Raw genomic sequence first — 20,768 nt, forward strand, 5'->3', positions numbered from 1 at the left:
CCATTGTTTGCCACAGATAACTAGTAGGGCTGTGCACAGAAACACACACCCAGGTGGCCCTGTAGTCCCAATCCGTGGGTCCTGGATGGAGCCTATTCACCCTAAACTGCCCTGAGGGACTCACTTGCAGGGAAGCCACTTGCGAAGGAACAGCACCATGCTGGATAGAATCCTCCCATTTAGCAGCTGTTGAGTGGGAGGATCAGATCCTGCACAGTGATGCTTTGGGGGCAGGAAGGAGGAGAGGCCTGATGGAAAAGGCACTCCCGTACTTCCTTCCATGAAGATACAGCTACTTATTAGGTCCCTCCTTTTCACGGTTTCTCCTTCTCACTCATATTTGCTTCTCCCGCCTGCCTGCCACCCTGCTGCTTGACTCTGGGCAGGTCTAGATCAACTTTGGACAACAGCTCCCAGCATCCCTGACTATTGGTCATGTGGGCTGAGGCTGATGGGAGCTGTAAACCAAAACATGTGGGGAGCACCAGGTTAGGGAAGGCTGGTCTACAGATTCCGTTTAAATGGATCCTGTTCTACTTTAGACTTGCCATAAATCAGTCAGAGACGTGACTAGGCAGAAAGGTTCCCTTAATCAAACAGCCTTACCTGCTTAATATTTTGAAAGGAATCGTGCTTAATATTTTGAAAGGAAGATTACAATCTCTAAGCTTTGGACAATTAAAATTATTGTCATTTTAAATCACTTTTCTATTATTTTTGATACAGAGTAGTCATTTAATACACATCTTCATTTTCCCTAGAATCTATTCTAATGTCAAACCATAAATCAACATTTGCTAGTCTTGGTTCCCAGTTGGGGAACTGTATCTAAATCTCTCACTCTGAGAAACAATGCATTATGGGGAAATTCATAATTTCTCACATATATCTTCCAACTGCCAGCAGTCAGACATTTTTGTTCACTGTTCCATCCCTCTATGCAACTTACCTTCTCAGTCTTGACCTTTCTCTAAACTCATTTAGTATTTTCTTCTTTGGCTCTGCCTGCTCTGCTGTCTTTTGAAAATACTTCGTATTAAACTGCAATCTAAATGTCAGATTTCATGCTGAATTTACTAACATTTCCATGTTGGTTTGTTTATTTCAGGGCGTCTGAACTATTCTTGGTAGGTTCAAACGTGCTCAGGTTTACCCGTTGCTGCAGAACCAAAAGTTTTTTGTGCATTACTGGAGAACTTCAGTTTATCTGGAGCTGACTTTGTGTAAAATTGCTGGGTGGCTGGCAGAAATTTCCATTTCAAGTTCAAGTTCTGTGAGCAAATTTAGAGGCTGCCAAGTGTGATGGAAGCTTTATTGCTTGAGACCACTGGTTACTGTGGTTTCTGTATCTAGATAATTTCAGGCTTCAGAGGAGACATGTGCCTTGTGTTCCCCTCCTCCCCACATTTAAACTTAAGAGATAAAAACAAAAACAAACTGTAAGCTAACCATATGAGACATACTCCAATAGAGCACACTCTGAGACATACTCTACCCCTTTGGCACCTTTTGCATTTTTTGCTAGTTGATTCACTATTTAAAAATTGAACAGGACACTGCTTTGGACAGAAACCACCAAGCTGCTCTCATTTCAAGCCTTTAAGTTCCATGGGCTTATAACAGGGAGAAAAGGCATTGCATTTTCGCGTGAACATAAGTAATCCTTACTTCCTGAAACAGTACATGAACCAAAATGCAGCAATCTGTTGACATTTGCACTTATTGAATTTTGCAAAACAGTTCTTCAAACACTCCCCCCCCCCCCAATGTGTTTAAAACTGCATATACTCAAGAAAGGGTGGCTAATTTGGAGCTTGTTTGTTTTTTTTGGTGAAAATCATCATCCTCTGTCACATGCCCCCATTCCACAAAATTGTACCCAAGGTGGCTCACCACATATCAAATGAGCAATAAGAGAACGAATATATATATATATATATATATATATATATATATATATATATATACCATATATATATATATACCATATATATATATATATATATATATATATATATATATATTCAAACCATTACAAATAACACACACACACACACATTACATCAGGGATGTCCAACAGGTAGATCATGATCTACTGGTAAAAAGCTCAACAACTCTGGTAGATCACTGTCAGGTTTTTTTAATAGTAGGAGTAGTTCTCAGTCTCTTGAAAGTTGGAAAGTTGGACATGCATGCATTACATACAGTATATGAAAATTGCTTTCAACTCTAGTTCCCAGCATCAGTTCAGGCATTACATGGCCCCTGTTTATCACTGCCAGTCCTTTGAGGAAAGTAGAGTAGCTCCAGGTAGCATCTACAAGCTACCCAGCCTTTGAGGACAACAAAACAATCTGTGGGAGCTATTTAAGTTCACCTTTGAGGGTTGGCTTTTGTATTTCCCCTTCATCATAATGCCAGAGGTGTTCAATAATGTCCTCCTTTTCTCCATGCCTGCACTACACCTGCTAGCTGTGGTCAACTACTATACCCTCTAAGCAGAAACTTACAGAGGTATAGTTCTCAGATGTTTTCAGACCAGGAGCAGGACACCAGTGAAAGAGGTGAAAAAGAGGCTTTCAAGCTAATTTGTGACATAGTATGAGGAAAATAATCAAGTAGGGGCTGCTTTTTTTCTACTTCATTCTAGCCATTTAAATATTATTTTACTTATTAAATTCATATATCCTGCCTTTCCTCCCAAAGGAGCCTGTAACCTTTTGCGTCTTTTCTGGCATTTCTAATTAAAAGCTAACATCTGTATTCAGCTTTTGTTAAAGCTCACCATGTTTTACAAGTCGAACCCACACAGTCAAACCTGAGATAAGCATCACTGAGCTTAGTGGCGTTTACCTAGGAAATTAGCCATAAGATTGCAGTTATGCTGAACCTAATAAATTGGTTCATGTGACCATGGCTATGGACTAAGGAGGATGGCTAGGGGGCCTGCCATGATGAACATTGAAGAATTTATCGCTTCACCACTGGCCATGACCAGGGTAAGGTAAAACCAACCAAGGCAAGGAGTGAAAAGTCCTAGGGTCATTCTTCATGGGGCCAAAGTTGGGCAGACAAACTGCTACTTTACTTGAACGAGTTAGTCACAGTTCCAACCATCAGGCACTCAGATCAAGACAAAAGGAGTGGCACAACCAATCCTTTTAAATCCTGGGTTTCACTTGAACTAAGGTTAATAGGCCTACCTATTATGGACACAATTTAATAGGCCTACCTAGATTTCTAAACATAGGAGTCCCAGAAATAAATATGCAGGAAGAAGATGGTGTGGATTGTAGAAAAGTTCTACAAATCCTAAAGGCCTTCTCAAAGACAAAAGCTGTTTTTTTATGAAATTCATTAAGCCTAATTAGTCCATCATTTGCTAAGACACCATATGGCATCAATAAATAATTTTTGTGCATTCCTGCTAGCCCTCAAAAACAGACAAACATATATCAAGTACTGGTAATTGAATCTGTTTCATTGTCCTTTGAAATATATCCATACCAATTAGCCTCCTAGAGTTGACTGGCAACGTCTTCATCACTTGGCTGATGCTTGTGGACATCTCAAGGGCACTTATTCCATGAGAGAAGCTGGGGTACTTTGCTAGCATGGCTCTACAATATATGCATCTATTCCACGCTACAAAATACTGGGGCACTCTTTCACCTCATCAAATCACCCTGTCAACCTAAGCAGCTATTGAATAGAAGTAACCCTTTTTGGTGGTGGTGGTGAAGGTCATGAGAGACAGGAAGACAGGAAGCTGCCTTACATTGTTTCCACTGACTGGCACGTACTCTCCAAATTTTCAGACAAGAATCTTCCCCAGCTCACCAGAAGATGTCAAGGACTGAACCTGGGAACTTTTGCATGCAAAGCATATGCTCTATCATTTAGCTATGGCTCTTCCTCTGTGGTTGTTGTTTTTTGGAGGATATAAATAAAGAAATTAACTTCTATTTTATTATTTCATTTCAGAAAGAGGAACATGAAGTTACATTTACTAGAGCAATGGTTCCTAAAACATACTACCTTTGAAATGGCCCGTGCAGTTTTACAGGGCCACCCCAAGACCTTTTGGCAACTGAGGCGAACCACAAAATCACACTCCCCTCCCTGCAAAGGAAGAAGGGGGAGTGAATATGTATATCAGGTACAAGGGGGGGGGAGGGAGTAACAAATATTTACATCAGGATCTGCTGCTGCATTGAATCCTGCCACCTTAGGCAGTCACCTCACCTTGTCTCAAGGGTGGGCCGGCCCTGGAGTTTTATGAAGACCTTAAGTAACATTTCACTTTATTAGTATTGAAAATGCTTGTGTGATTGGCCGTTCTGCTTACTTCTGTATCCCTGCTAATTTAATTCCCCATTCATAGATGACACTTCAGAAACTCATCAGAATATTGTTGTTGGCATCCGTCTGTCTCAGGAGACAATGTAGGAGTGTGCCTTTGGGGGGGGGGGTGAAGTCAAAATATAGTTAGTACAGAGGCTGACAGTAACAAATGATCCCTAGGCTGACAGCATTAGCTCTCAAGCATGAATACAGTTAAATGCATGATGTACTGTGGTCTATTAAAAGTTCAAACACTTCAATGTGATTTTCTACAGGTACCAACACAGAGACACAAGCTAATTATTTATTTTATTTTGATCTTCTGCCCAAAGACTCAAGGCAACAAATGCCATAACATGTGAATGAATGTAATAATGCAGCATAATATTTTGCCAGCCTTTTAAGACTTCAGTAAGATACAGTGTATTGTTATAATATCACTTGCATTCCAACTTTATACACCCTGTATGCTACAAGGGAAATTATGCCATCAGTTTTCATGATGTAGCATTTCTCAAGTTCTCAGATACCTGGATTAGCTGCTTCTGGGTGTACATTATGAAGCACTTAAGGTTACTGATTAAAGGGTACCGGTTTCTCTAGTGCAATTAGATTGCTTTTAGAGAGTGTTCTTGTGTCTCAAGAACTATAGTGATAAACCATCTAGTCAAATCAATATTCCATAGGACCTGCTAAGTATTTGTCTTCATCAGCATAAAAGGCATATCACCTTATTCTATAAATCAATCTAAAATGGGAAAGAAATCTGGGACAGTATGTTTCACTTACCATCTGGAAATGGCTTCTGAAAAATATCACACAGCAAACAATCAGGGTCACTTTAAAAGACTTTTTTTTTATCATAAACGTCTTTTCAGATGGTATCTTACTCCAGCCAGATTAAATTGGATTTATCCAACATCTAACAGCATGTGCTGGACACGTAAAGCTGCACATGTTGATATTATGCACATATTTTGGTCATGCCCAAAGCATTGTGGGATATATTTTGCCAACAAAGCCACCAATGGTGTGCTTGGAATATATAACAGATCATGTTTTACCAAGAGTTGCAGGGAGAGGGTCAGGCGGGAAACTTTGGAGGCTACTTTGACCCACCCCGCCCCCCTTGCAATCTGGTGGGATCTAAATTTCACAAAATAAACAAATTAAGCAAATATTTGATTTTTTTTCACTGAAGACTACTTGCCCCAAGCATAGGGGCAAGGGTCCTAAGCCAAGGGTCATCTAGTCCAAACCCTGCAGTAAAGAAATCCCCCTGGGCCCATAATCCAGATATAGGTATAAAAAGAGAGTTCCCTGGATGCCAAGTATCATACATACAGCAGAAAGCAGCCTATAGATTCAGAAGTGATTGTGTCCTGCTTCATATTTAGGTTAACTTAACTTTCTTTTCTAAAGTATCTAGCAATGATTTGATGACTCAGTCATGCAGGATTCCACAATGAGTAACTTCCTCCCTGACTCTGACCTCCATGGGATTGCTCTGCTAGTCTTATACATTTCCCCCTTCATTTGTCGAAGAAGAAGAAGAAGAAGAAGAAGAAGAAGAAGAAGAAGAAGAAGAAGAAGCAGCAGCAGCAGCCACCACTCTGGGTGGCTTCCAACAGAATATTAAAATACAATAATCTATTAAACATTAAAAGCTTCCCTAAACAGGGCTGCCTTCAGATGTCTTCTAAAAGTCTGGTAGTTATTTTTCTCTTTGACTTCTGGTGGGAGGGCGTTCCACAGGGTGGGTGCCACTACCGAGAAGGCCCTTTGCCTGGTTCCCTGTAACTTGGCTTCTCACAGGGAGGGAACCGCCAGAAGGCCCTTGGTGCTGGACCTCAGTGTCCGGGCAGAACGATGGGTGTGGAGACGCTCCTTCAGGTATACTGGACCGAGGCCATTTAGGGCTTTATAGGTCAACATCAACACTTTGAATTGTGCTCGGAAACATACTGGGAGCCAGTGTAGGTCTTTCAAGACCGGTGTTATGTGGTCTCGGCAGCTGTTCCCAGTCACCAGTCTAGCTACCACATTCTGGATTAGTTGTAGTTTCCGGGTCACCTTCAAAGGTAGCCCCATGTAGAGCGCATTGCAGTAGTCCAAGCGAGAGATAACTACAGCATGCACCACTCTGGCAAGACAGTCCGTGGGCAGGTAGGGTCTCAGCCTGCATACCAGATGGAGCTGATAAACAGCTGTCCTGGATACAGAATTGACCTGTGCCTACATGGACAGCTGTGAGTCCAGAATGACTCCCAGGCTGTGCACCTGGTCCTTCAGGGGCACAGTTACCCCATTCAGGACCAGGGAGTCCTCCACACCTGCCCGTCTCCTGTCCCCCCAAAACAGTACTTCTGTCTTGTCAGGATTCAACCTCAATCTGTTAGCTGCCATCCATCCTCCATCATTCATCTTTTTCTTTTAGAAGCATAGTTCCTTTATCAGTTTTATAAATTTAAAAAATGACTTGCATTCACTGTAAATGGTTAATTTTTCTCCTATTTTACCTTAACTATTTCTACCTAAAACTCCTTTATCTTTGCAGTTTTATTTTCCTCTCAGTTTAGCCTGAAGATTTGATGTGGACTTTATTCCAGGCACATTAAGGTTTGTGTTGCTCCAGGTAACTGCTGCAGCCCAGGAAGGGGTAGAAAATTTGAATTAGCACAAAGAAAGAGCCTGGCAATCAACAAACCATTTGTAATAATGGGGTGGGGAGAGAGGAAGCAGGAATCTACAGGAAAATGCTGTTTCATGCCATTATTATCTTGAGGCTTTATTGTTTCATTGCAGGTAATAGTGAAGTGTGGGCGGATAATGTGATTTCAGAGCTAGCAAAAAGCACTAAAAAAAAAATTCAAATGTATTTACCTATGGAAAAATCTCACACCGTTCTTCCTCTTCTCTGTCTTTTAATCTTCTTGCTCCCATTTGTTACCTCTGCCATTTTCCTTTCTTTATGTAGGATCAGGATCAGGAAAGAATTGGTGTGTTTTGTGGGGATCTCCTCTGAGCCTAAGTTCTTGGGAAACAGCAGCTCTCCTTTTCCCACAGAAGCTGGTTTTGAGGTTGGCTCAGAGATGCCACAGGCTGCTGTACAGCCATAGCCAAGTGCCAAGAAAGCATCACTCCCCCCCCCCCCATCAAGCAACTCAGAATCAAAGGGGACTGGATGCTTTTCGCCAGTGCTGCCAGAGTACAACTTTCTGCCAATATTGCTGCTAGATGTGAAAAGTTAGCAGAACCACAGAGCAAGAGAAGACAGGAGAACTGTGTGCTGCGCCTCTCCCGAGCTCAGAGAACCCCTCTTCCTTGTTATTGCCACTTTATATATTCCTGGCATTTCAAATAGAGTTGATCCCTGGGCTTCGATGAAGGCCAGATCATTTCTCTCTTCCAACTATGCTTTCCAACTTCGCACTTCTCTCTTCCAGCTATCTTTCGACGAAGTCCCTTTGCAAGTTGTGCCTGAAAACTGTAGAAATCAAAGAAATGCTCTCAGTATCAAAATATCACTAGTATCAGGGGGGGAAATGTCAAGTACCAAGCTTTTCCAATATTGCCAAACATACTTTGGAATGAGTCAGTCATTCACCACTGAAGCAGCCACCTTGGCTGCAGAATCTTGTGGGGTAGCACCTCCGCCTGCCCCTGGGGTTGTGGGGTGGCAGCTTCTGGTGACATCTCATGAGATCTTGTTGAACTTGCAGCAGCAGCTGTGTGACCCTGGTGAACAAGGTGGTGGCAGCGCAGGGACAGTGGTACCTTTCCACTTCGCCTCAGGAAGCGAAATGGGGAAGGGCTGTCCCTGCTAGTTACTGTATGCATGATTGCCGAGCCTTTCTTCTGTGTCATTGTTGCATGGATGCCTTCAAACATTTTATTTTATTTTATTTTATTTTATTTTATTTTATTTTATTTTATTTTATTTTATTTTATTTTATTTTATTTTATTTTATTTTATTTTATTGCATTTTATTGCATTGCATTGCATTGCATTGCATTGCATTGCATTGCATTGCATTGCACTGCATTGCAATAAGCATCACTTAGAGACCAACTAAGTTTGTTATTGGTATGAGCTTTTGTGTGCATGCACACTTCTTCAGATACTTCTTTGGTATCTTAGTTGGTCTCTAAGGTGCTACTTGCAGGGACGTGGGTGGCGCTGTGGGTTAAACCTCAGCGCCTAGGACTTGCCGACCGCATGGTCGGCGGTTCGAATCCCCGCGGCGGGGTGCGCTCCCGTCGTTCGGTCCCAGCACCTGCCAACCTAGCATTTCGAAAGCACCCCCGGGTGCAAGTAGATAAATAGGGACCGCTTACCAGCGGGAAGGTAAACGGCGTTCCGTGTGCTGTGCTGGCTCACCAGATGCAGCTTGTCACACTGGCCACGTGACCTGGAAGTGTCTGCGGACAGCGCTGGCTCCCAGCCTATAGAGTGAGATGAGCACACAACCCTAGAGTCTGTCAAGACTGGCCTGTGAGGGCAGGGGTACCTTTACCTTTACCTTTTAAGGTGCTAGTGGAAGGATTTTTTTTTTAGTTTTGATTCATTAAACAAGTGCAAGATACATAACAAATCATTAAATCAGATTAACATGGCTGGTTCACCCCTCACACTCCAGGGAAAACATAGGTGAGCAGATGAAGTTTAGGAAGGTGTCTAAATGCCAGTACTGTTAGTGCCTCCTTGAAATTTATTGGGAGTTGGGTTGTGGTGCTCATCTCGCTTTCAGGCCAAGGGAGCCAGCATTTTTCCACAGACAGGTTTCCGGGTCATGTGGCCAGCATGACTGAACTGCTTCCGGCGCTGTGACAGAAACCTATTTATCTACTTGCACTGATGTGCTTTCAAACTGCTATGTTGGCAGGAGCTGGACCGAGCAACGGGAGCTCAACCAGTCACAGGGATTCAAACCGCCAACCTTCTAATTGGCAAGCCCAAGAGGCTCAGTGGTTTAGACTACAACACCACCTGCATCACTAAATATGCTGGTGTTAATGGACCTAAGATGAACCTCAGGAGCACACAGCACTACTAGAAAGGTCTCCACTGAGGACTAAGTGACTAAGCAGCAGTTTACGAGGTAAAGAGGGCTTTAGGAAGGGTACTTCCTAAAGGATATACCATACTAAAAGGCTTTCCAGATAGGCCAATCCAAAGGGACTGTGGAACACGACATAAAAAATGAAACTCATATGCACAAAGCAGTGACTCAAAAAAAAAGGGGGGGTGATGAAATCACTGCTAGGGTTGTCAGAGGATTCCAAAAACAGAAACAGAAATAGAAGGAAATAATGAAAACCCCTCACCCCAAATCATATATAAGGCCACCTTGTATTCATGCAAGATTATGAGCACATTCCTCATGGGAAATTCTGTTCCCCATACTCAGTGTCACCTCCCCCAATCTCAGGACGTGTTATGGCCCTACTCACTTCCTTCTGAAACTACCAAAAATTCCAGGTTGGGGACATTCCGATGCAAGGAGATTGAAATAATCTTGTTGTAATTGTTATGTATGCAGCAACTGGAGTTGGGGAGCTGTGCTGCCTTTGTTTTCGCAGTGCATAGCAATACATTTGCAACTGAGCAAATTGATGCAATTTCCCTAGAACTTCCAAGCCCTAGGAATATTAAATTATTTTTGTATTGATCAAACTTTGTTTGCCTGCAGAGCACTACACAACTGCTTTAACTCTGAAGAAAAAGCATGTCGGAATAAGTTCAAACAAGGAGAACCATCTTAAACAGAAATGGCATATGGAGAGTGTGCATTAAAGATGCAAAGAAGAAGCAGGGAGAAAAGAAACCTTGAGATCAGATAAGAGGGCAAAAACTGTGATTGGGCTAACAGTGAACAATGGCTGGAATTTCTCCTGCATTTAATTCTACCAAATCATTTCACTCATAGCATTTCAATCAACCAATCTAATTCAGCTAATGTTCACAAAATTACATATGGTTCATAGACAAATGGCAGCAGCACTGTGCAGCATTCTAAGAGAGAGTTAGCAAAACAATCCCATGGCACCCAATTATTAAACTTTAGTTCTTTTGAGGTCGATACACCTCACCTTTATTAAATCCAAAGACCAGTAACCCATGCCTCTGTCTAGCTATCGATGTTCTAGTGTGAATGCAGAACTGCCCACAGGCTGTTTCCCAAACACTTGCATGGAGGGAACGACTCAGCATGGTTAAAGAGATAACATGTGCAAAGATCACACCCACACACTGCAGTGAATGAAGAAATGCTCACATGCAGGAATTCTGGGCACACAATTTAGTACCCATTTGGCTTTGCATAGGTATGCTCATACCCTTCAACTTTCAGATGAAAATAGGGGCATTTCTTACTCCCCCACAACTGACCCAGCCTCCTCGACCCATCATTTTTGTTTTCCCCTCCACCACATAACATTTCCTATTAGGAAAAGGGCAACCAGCACCACACCAACAGGCCACAGCAAACACTCTCTCCATCATCCTGAGGCACTCTTTACTAATGAATTGGAGTACACATCAATCCACTGAAAATCCAATTGTTTGCTCTGGTTCAGTGGTAAGGAACAGGTTTTCCCAGGAAAGTGGCAGGGTAAATGGAAAACCACTCAGACCCATGCTTTCTAAGCACAGGACAAGCAGAAGTGTGGATGACCTAGGGCTTGTTGTTGTTGTTGTTGTTGTTGTTTAGTCGTCTAGTCGTGTCCGACTCTTCGTGACCCCATGGACCAGAGCACGCCAGGCACTCCTGTCTTCCACTGCTTCCCGCAGTTTGGTCAAACTCATGCTGGTAGCTTCGACAACACTGTCCAACCATCTCGTCCTCTGTTGTCCCCTTCTTCTTGTGCCCTCCATCTTTCCCAACATCAGGGTCTTTTCCAGGGAGTCTTCTCTTCTCATGAGGTGGCCAAAGTATTGGAGCCTCAGACCTAGGGTTGCCATATTTCAAACAGTGAAAATCTGGAGAAAAAAAGTTGTTGAAACAACATGGGCAGTGGTGGTGAACTGCCTAGTACCCAGAAAAGGAGCACTCCTCTTGGGGGATGGGAATATACTGGAATATTTTGCAGGTCCAAGTCCTTAAGACTAGGGTTCACACATGATTGAGGAGAGGGAAAAATCAAAGATAAAAAAGGAGTTGCTCACATTCTCCCTGCCGCAACCCTACATATTTCCTTGAGTATTCATTTCGTTTTCTTATACATAAAATTCCTGTTAAAAGCTATTGGCTCGGCAACTGTCTTAACTAATGGATTATGGGTTCATAAACAACAATGTCTTCTCTTTTATGCATTTATGCTTTGATGTTATTTTCCAGCTTGTTAATCTCACTAACTTTACTGTCTTCTGCTTTTTTTTATTAGAGTTATTTCCATCTTCGTCTAATAACTCCATTTCACGTTTGCTGAAGTCGTTAGGTCTGATGGCTCTAGCTCATTCTTTCCACCTACAATAAAACTCACCTTTAATCCTCTTGCATCATCTGCTGTGTTTCTGCTCCCCAGAAGGAAAAAAATGCATTGTGTCCTTTTGTCTCCATACAGAGTCAAAATTATCTCTTCCTTCAGTTTGCTAACAGGGCTATAGCAAAACCAAATACTTTAGTCTGATGTCTTTCCTAAAAGGTATATTAAATATAATTAGACATTTTTGCAGAGAACAACCATCTGGCACTGTGTAAAGGCTTCTTTTCGGTTGATTATAGTCTGACCTTCTACCTTTTGTATCAGAGCTCTCCAAACTACCTTGTCTGCAAACAGATCCCAAGGGGCTTTTTTTAATGCAATCATTTTCATCCTACCTCCACTTTTTGATAGCAGTTTTCTGCCCAAATCCATTGCTAAATCCATTGCTAAAATACTAAACTCCTTATACAAATAGTTTTTTCTTTCTTTACTTGGACACATCAAAATGAATTTCTTTTACACTTGAGCTTTTGGCCAGCATGAAAATATCCTCCAGTCTTTATTATACATTTGCTTTCCATACTGCTGATTTCCTGAAGTTTGCTTAATGGAGTCATAGTATTCTTATGTATTTGATTTGAACAAATGTAGTCCATTTAACACTTGTGGGGTTGCATTATTATTACTATTTCATTAATAATAATAATAATTTACACCCCACTCATCCTTGGGGGCAACATGGTATTTCCATTTCCCTTATCCTCACAACAACAAACATCCTGTAAATAGGTTGGGCTGGGAATGTGTGATTGGCCCAAGGTCACCAAGCATGCCAGAAATTAAACCTCGTCCTCCTTGATCCTGATCCAACACACTAAACACTACATTCTAACGGCTCTCTCATAGTCTTTTCTTTAACTTCATGTAGCTTAGTTATTTGGTATCACTGTAGTCCCATCAGGTGTTCTCTGTGTAGAGTGACACAGTCATTCAATATGGTGTGCCTTTCAAAACGGATGGAATACAGGCATGCCACAAACCCCACGACTCATAGGCATGACTCATACTATTTCTTCATGTTGCTTCTGTGAGCCAGCTTGACCTGGTTCAGCCTTAGCTGTGGGCTGGAAAGATCCGTGGTCAGATCCTCTTCCAGCCACAGCTTCATTAAATGGCCTTAAAGGGTGCGTTATTCTCTCCATCTCAGTTCTACATTATAAGAATGGTGAGCTGTAAAGGATTGCTGATAGAAATATATTGAAGTCCTGTGCATATTAACGATGCTGTATAAATTATATTTATTCAATAATTCTGTTAATATGACCTTGTGTGCAGATTGGTCATTTGTCTCTAAGCCTGATCTGATTTTCAGGATTTATTATTTCCTGTGTTAAAATCCAAGTTCTTGCCCCACCTTTCTTTACCCCATCACAGTTTCATTTAGAGTATTGAATATCTTTCCTGGGTTCTGATTGCTAAAAATAATTAATTTCCATTTGTTTTCACTTAATTGCTTTTTCACTCTGCCATCCAGGTCACACAGATAATCTTTTAAAAAGAACCTCAAATGACATTTTGCCTTGTTTGTTCTGCCTCCAAATTTAACATTTAATATTCTTTGGAAATCTGGTTTACCAGCTTTGTTTGAAGCAAATATCTAGGTTTGCCTTGGGTATGCCTAAGAAAGTTTGTACTTAGGGTGCAGACTTTTATCCTTTATAGTGCCGTGAAATTCAGAAAAGTTCTACTTATATGTGAAATGAATCATTCATGTATCAGGCTCCTGCAGTTTTACCCACCTAATCTTCTCTAAATAATGGCTCTGTTGTTAAAATGGTTCATGGAAGAGATCGAGAGCTATTCTGCATCCATTTCATACTTCCTTAAAAAAACAAAACAGTGAAGAACAAAATTCTAAATTACACTAGTTTGGGGAACTAAATGATGATCCTGTTAAGCCACCATCAAAATAAATGAACCATTCCTCCTATACTTTATCTATATCTATATTGGGGGGCTGGGAGGGGGCAGACTTTATGCTTATGCAATCTACTTTATTCACCCAGGCTCTATCAACATGGAGTGAAGTGCAACAGACATTCAATAAGACTTGGAATCTGTTTGGGTTTTTTAAGTACCAGAACTGAACAGAGTTCAGAGTTTATGCATACAAAAATCTACTCTTTGTTACTGACCACCCCCTTCCCGGTCTCATCATTTCAACGGTTTGATTTAGAGTGGGAGAATGTATTTGGTTGTTGCTATTATTAAATATTGGAAGTCAGAAATCCTTGACAATTTACTGCAAATCACCCAGAGTGCATCCCAATATATCTTCTGCCAAGCTCTGATCTATGTACATCATGAACACACACAGTCAGAGTATTGCCAGAGAAGGGGTGGTTCTTTTTGGATATTAAAATTAGGCACAGCATTACCAAAGAATTGAAGTAAAACAATGAGCACATAAATGGGGTGAAGCCAAAACAACCCAAAGAAAACTACACAGCACTGCCATTTTCTTATGACCCTGGTGCTATTGGAGATAGCTTGGCATAGAGGTCCCTACTAAGAGAGCTGTTCTAGGCATTTATATACCTTTGGGGTTACATAAATCACAGCTGGTATTGGGATGATACATCCATTTCCACCAAAGTGAACTGTTGGGGCCACATCTGGTGTTTGGGTGACACATCAGTTTCACACCCAATGAAAGACTAAATAATACTAGGCAGGGAGTCAATACAGATAAGGCCAGTTTATGCTTCTTATTCCAGGTGCCACAAAGGGGGTAAATTCTGACCAGATTTTCCTAATGGGTGAAAAGGTTTCTGCTTTAGGTGTTTGTTTCGTATTGATTGTGAAGTTACCCTCAGCTGTTCTTTGTGCTGTTTTTAAAAATAGTTTAGCTGATTTTGTAGTATGTTTGTTACTTATCATGAGACATGTGTAAAAGGTAATAATGATATAATAATAATAATAATAATAATAATAATAATAATAATAATAATAATTCATGCCATTGTGTAAGTAAATTAAAGAGGGTGCTTATATAATCTATATGGTTTTTCTTTGCCTGTATACTGTTTTCTGTCTTTACCTTCTTTCTCTCTCCCCCCCCCTCCCCCAGGCAGAGGCAGGTCAGTGCACAGAGTAAAAGGAGTGACTCTGTCTCTACTCATCTGTGAAGTATTCAGATTTAGTGAATGAACTGTGCACTGTTCTCCTAAGCACAATCCAGCCTCTAGGCTTCTTTCCCCCGCCTCTCTTGCCCAAGCAGCAACTGCAGACTCATGTTAAAAATCCTCATAAGATGATAACATAGAACCTTGAGAGTGATACTACCGTAATTAAGTTATTAACATTCAGTCTCTGAATTTCAGAGACTGAATTTCATAGTCAAGAATAAACAAACAACGTTTCAGCTACTATAATGATAAATGTTGTATATGTGATAAAGACCCTAAGTGGGTGAAGGTTTGGCCTTGAAAGAAAGTGGGTAGGTAGTCCTCAGATGGTAGCATAGAAATGTACTATTGTCATCAGGTTCACAAAATAACCCACACTGAATGAAGCCATTGGTTCTAATGCAAACAACAAACATTTCAAAATGTTGTGGCCTTTCTCAAAAGCAACTACAGCACGCCTATATCTGAAATAACAATGAGATCCTAACTCGTAAATGTAGCTTCAGAATGCTTTAGGATGAACTCAAATCTTTTATGTAGCAAACTACATAAGATATGGTTATTTTTTTAAAAAGAAGATTAAGGCATTCTACTGACGGTTGAGCATTATGAGAGTAAAAGTACAAGAACCAAAGAATTTTTGTCTAACGAGCTGAAGTGGCAGCTTCATTATCCTGCAGCACCAAAGCCATCTTCCTTTACCACAACAAAAAAAAAGGCATTAGAACACCAATAATTCTATATAAAGGGAAGGATTCGATGTTGCACTGTTGTAAATGGTCCATCAGCACAAGAATTTCTACTTTCTTAACACTCTCATCACTTCCCACCATATGCTGTTCTCCTAATCCCCCAGAGTCAACTTAGGGGGACACCGGGGGGAGAAGCCCCTTTGCACCAGCAGACGTCCTTGAGCAGGCTTCTGTTAGCAGGACCAATTAGCTGAATCCAGCTCAAAGTCTCTAATTTTCACCATACTTATTTTACATATATTTGTGTGCACCTTTTAATGTTTTATTAGTGAGCTTGACCTCACTGACATTTTGAATACCCCCTTAGCCTCTTCACTCTGGAAGACTCTAGGCTTCCAAGAAAGTGCAAAACAAGGACTCAGATGCACAGGGCATAGAAAGATCTAGATTGCATTTGCTGACCTTGATTCAGATTGATACTCTCCCCAGTGATACATATCAGCATGAGGCCTCCAGGACACACAAATGTCTCTCTCCTTCTGCCTCACCTCTAACTCCATTAAGTCATCTGTGGCATGACCTAAGTTACTTAGCATTAGAGCCCCAAAGCTACATGCCACCAACATTACCACCAACCAGTATGCACATTAGTATCCATTACCATGGTGTAACATTCAGTTCCTTTTGCACACAACCCTCCATTTTCAATCTGCATTTTATTTACTTGAAAAGCCCATGACAGAATATCTGAATACCCAGTTGCCTAAACAGCACAATCTGTTCCTTGGTCCTTTGTTCTCTCCCTTCTCTCCCTAAGTAACCTAACCTTTAAGAATTATTTCCCTTGAAATTAAGTGTTGTATCCTCATGGGTTCTCTTTTCTAGTCTGGTTCCCCTTCTTATCTCCTAACCTCCAGGCTTCATTGCCTCATAGAATCATAGAATTGAAGAGTTAGAAGAGACCATGAGTGTCATTGTTGTTATTTTGTACTCTTGGTTATGGAACTAAGAGAACCCATGGGTACACACAGCCTTGTTTTCCTCCTGCCAAATATCTCACTCTGAAGAGAACTCCCACCAAAGAGTGATCAAGGAACCAGAAGGACTTCACCTGAATCCTCTGTTGTCCATTGTAAATTGCCCAAACAACTCTGATGACTTAGCACCTAAGGTAGTCCACAAGTTTCTACCCCTGAAGAAAAAGCGTGCTTTCCTCTCTTCATTTTAGTGAAGTGTATGTTCTCTAATCAGCAGTTGACAGATGGTAGATCACATTCTACTTCTGGAACTCTGGGTTATTTGTAGCAGATTCACTTCCAATCATTTATCAATAGCAACAACATAACTTCCCCTCTTCTAAATTATATTCCTGAAATAATGAAAGCTGGAGAGGTATCCAGGAGTGAATTCATGTGCAGAAGAACTGTGAGCTCTGTTCAAGTCTAGTATTAGAAAAGCCCAAACAAATTCCTGGCCTAAAAATTATTTAATTCTTAGTGTATGTCTGCTGCACTTAACTCCACATTGGTGGACCTCAGAGTTCTAGTTAAAAAAAATAGAATTCATAAACTGAAATCTGCCTTCTCCTGCAAATCTTGTTCCTATTCTAGTTTCTGAGCAAATCAAGCTGCACTGCTTCTATCCAGTGCTGTTTTATTCAACCTCCCAGTCCAATTTGGCTCACCATGCTCGCCTGCTAGTATGTATCACACTTCCCTTGCAATATTTTGTATCAAGATCCTCCTGTCTCAGCCATTCATTTCTATTTAATCCTAAAGTTCCCAGACCAATTTTAATGCTGCCATTGTAATCTTTTATTTCTGGAGCAACTTACATACCAGTCCATCTCTCTATTTTTGTATACTTGGTGATTCTAAGCTTTAGTCTGATAGATAATCTCCCCTAGTATAAATGTAACTAAGGTTGCATACACCCTATACCTTTAAAGCATAGTTGAAGCACATTATTTTCCTCAAATAATTCTGGGCCCTGTAGTTTACCCCTTGTAGAGTTACAGTTCCCAGCAACCCTTAACAAATGAGGGGAAAGGATGTGTTTTGAATGTGTTTTAAAGTTACAATTTGTCCTGTGACTTGCTATGACTCTTAACACAGGACCCCCCAAAATACACATTGATTGGGTATATGTGCATGCGTGTACACACATCTACATATGGGCCTGAGGTGAGATTCTAGACGTGTTCTGCTGCTGAAGTTTCCCTGCTATCAGGAACCCTTATTCCAGGATGGCTTCTAAGTGAGTTCACCCTTAAAATCTGCCTTCAGGTCTTCATGCTGAATTCAAAAAGGTTTACAGTGGAATGGATATATCCTGGGATGTTGGGGAGCAGACTTGCTCACATGGTCTCTTCCCCCATTCAAGGCCACACACATTTGCCCCAAATGCTGGAACAGGGCTAACACCACCCACTGATACTAGTTAGCTGTTAATACTGAACATCTAAACAACTAAAACATTTAAGGAAATACTCCTTTGCCGTTGCTACTTCCTGCTCTGGCTCCTTTTCCATCAAACTAAGGACGATATAGTTGCGACTAAACTTTTGAAGACACATTACAAGTAAGTGAAACATTTAAGCTATATGTCATAGGGGTGTTCTGCCAATATGGTTTTCATGAAACCTCAGTATATTTAGTTTTTAAAATCTCTGGAAAGCACTTAAGAACACCTGCGATTGTTGTATTGATTTTCGTAATATCGATTGATATACTGATTAAATGATTCAGACATTGATATCTGTTGACTGCAAAAGGTCTTTTTCGTGAGAATCTCAGAGTATGAAAAATGAAATGGGAGAAAAGGAGTTGAAATGATTGCTTAACACACTAATGCTTCCTGCCTTAGTTCGCTGATCCTCTACAGTCTTTAGTGCCATAACTTTGAATCCCATTGTGGGTTCAGCCTTTGAGACCATGGTGAGTTTCTGAATTTATATCATGTTGCCATGGAGGTCATTTTTCTTGGTGATAAGGTGTGTGATTGCTTCTAGAGAGAGAGAAAAGGAGGGAAAGAATTGGTAACATTTTACAGTCTTTGAGTATAGCAACCCATTACAGACTGAAAAGCTGATATGAACTGAATTTGCTCCTGGGTGAATGTGAAATTATTCCATTTCTACCTTTCTCAGCAGGTGTAGCAACAGGTAGATATCTGCCAAAGGCAACAGGAGTAACACCTTTTTGGCATGGAAGAATATCTACCCATTTCATGTAGAAATGAGGAGAGAAATTATTATTATTACTATGGTATTACTATGGTATAACTTTTTATTAGAACAGTGGTGGCAACAAATACATTTGTGTAATATTTTGTCCCTTTTTCCTTGTACAGTCGTACCTTGGTTCTCGAAGGCCTTGTGACTCAAACCTTTTGGCTCCTGAATGCCGCAAATCCAGAAGTAAGTGTTCCGGTTTGCGAACGTCTTTTGGAAGCCGGACGTCCAACTCGGCTTCCACAGCTTCCAATTGAGTGCAGGAAGCTCCTGCAGCCAATCGGAAGTTGCGCCTTGGTTTTCGAATGTTTTCAGAAGTCAAACGGACTTCCGGAATGGATTCCTTTTGAGAACCAAGGTACGGCTGTCTTGGAATATAGTGGTATCTCATGCCTATTGAGAGTCGTAGGGCAGGGAAACCAAACACAAGTGGAGCTGAAGCTACTGACAGACAGAGCCAAATAATTGAGTTACACAGGAACCAAACTGGGACTGAGGAGGTAGAAGTGGTTACCAGTGCCACCATGGGCATAGCCAGGATTTTTGTTAGGGAGGGGCAGGACTTTTGTCAGGGGAGGGCAGAACCAATGTGATTGGTCAGTTAGTTAAGTATTTCTATTTTTTTACGTGATCTGGGGGGGCAGCTGCCCCTGCCCCCCTTGGCTACACTCATGAGTGCCGCCACCCCTCCCGATTGGCAGTAAGGAGTCCAGCCGGCATGTGGGGACTGGTTGAGACTGAGATGGGCAGGACAGTATCTCATCTTCCCAAATGAACCATCCATCATTACAGGAGGTCAGGATAAAAGTAAAAATAAACTCTGTATTGAAATGTTGCTGTAATCCTGAAACAGAAATGCTGAGAGCACAGGCAAGAGTGGTGACTTTTTGTCCCAGCCATGGTCCACATCTTCCTCCATGAGATGGGAGACAATTGACTGCAGCAGAGATACTTGTGAAAGTTCCAGTGAAATTTAGAGCTCTGATTTTCAAGGGTTGTACGTTACACAAGCAGCCTTCTTGAGTCCAGGGGCCTCCAGACTTCAGATAGTCACCTCCATCTCATGGAGGGTGGTGGAGACTGCGACCAATGGGGTGGGAGACAGACCAGAGCTTTCTTTTTCCCACTCTCAGCACTGCTGTATTTGGTTTCTGGAGTACTATAGTGCCTGAAGGCAGACATCAGATTTCTACCAGGTGTAAAACTTGGACAGGATCAAAAGAGTTACATGAAGTATAGTGTCCTGATATAGTGTCCTGATCAAGGGAAGTAATAGTACTGCTATATTCCGCCTTTGTCAGACAACACATGGAGTACAGTGTCCAGTTCTGGGTACCACAAGCTGGAACATATTGACAAGCTGGAACGTGTGCAGAGGAGGGCAACCAAGATGATCAAGGGACTGGAAACCAAGCCTTATGAGAAATGTGTAAGGGAATTGGGTATGTTTAGCCTGGTAAACTGAGAGACTGTTTGATAGCCATCTTCAAATATCTAAAAAGCTGTCACGTGAAGGATGAAGCAAGCTTTTCTCTTCTGCTTCGAAGGCTAGGACCTGAACCAATGGATTCAAGTGACAAGAAAGGAGATTCTGGTGAAACCTTGGGGAAAAAACTTTCTGAGCTGTTTGACAGTGGACTTTGCCAAGAGGTGGTGGACTCTTTCCTTGGAGGTTTTTAAGAGGTTGGATGACTATCTGTCATGTATGATCTAATGGAGATACCTGCATTGCAGGGGGTGAAATAGATAACTTCTAGCTCTAAAATTTTGTGATTCTAAGAGTACTACACAAGAGGAATTTTCCATCTCCTTCCAATGAAGCCTTCCATGCACACACAGAGAGGATCAAAACCAACAAATCACAGGATTTCCCAGAGTGGCATT

The 20,768-nt window shown here is 41.4% G+C and overlaps 1 long non-coding RNA gene across 1 annotated transcript in view; it reads right to left on the reverse strand.

The window, feature by feature from the left end:
• Nucleotides 1–7,119: 7,119 nt before the first annotated feature.
• Nucleotides 7,120–20,768, reverse strand: part of LOC308485788 — a 55,729-nt gene continuing 42,080 nt past the window's right edge. The window contains exon 3 of the long non-coding RNA XR_013990779.1: nucleotides 7,120–7,831. This is a non-coding gene — a long non-coding RNA (uncharacterized lncRNA). The remainder of the gene's footprint in view (nucleotides 7,832–20,768) is intronic.

This window comes from Podarcis pityusensis (assembly GCF_964106645.2).
Source record: "Podarcis pityusensis genome assembly, chromosome: 9".
In the NCBI taxonomy this organism is placed as follows: domain Eukaryota; kingdom Metazoa; phylum Chordata; class Lepidosauria; order Squamata; family Lacertidae; genus Podarcis; species Podarcis pityusensis.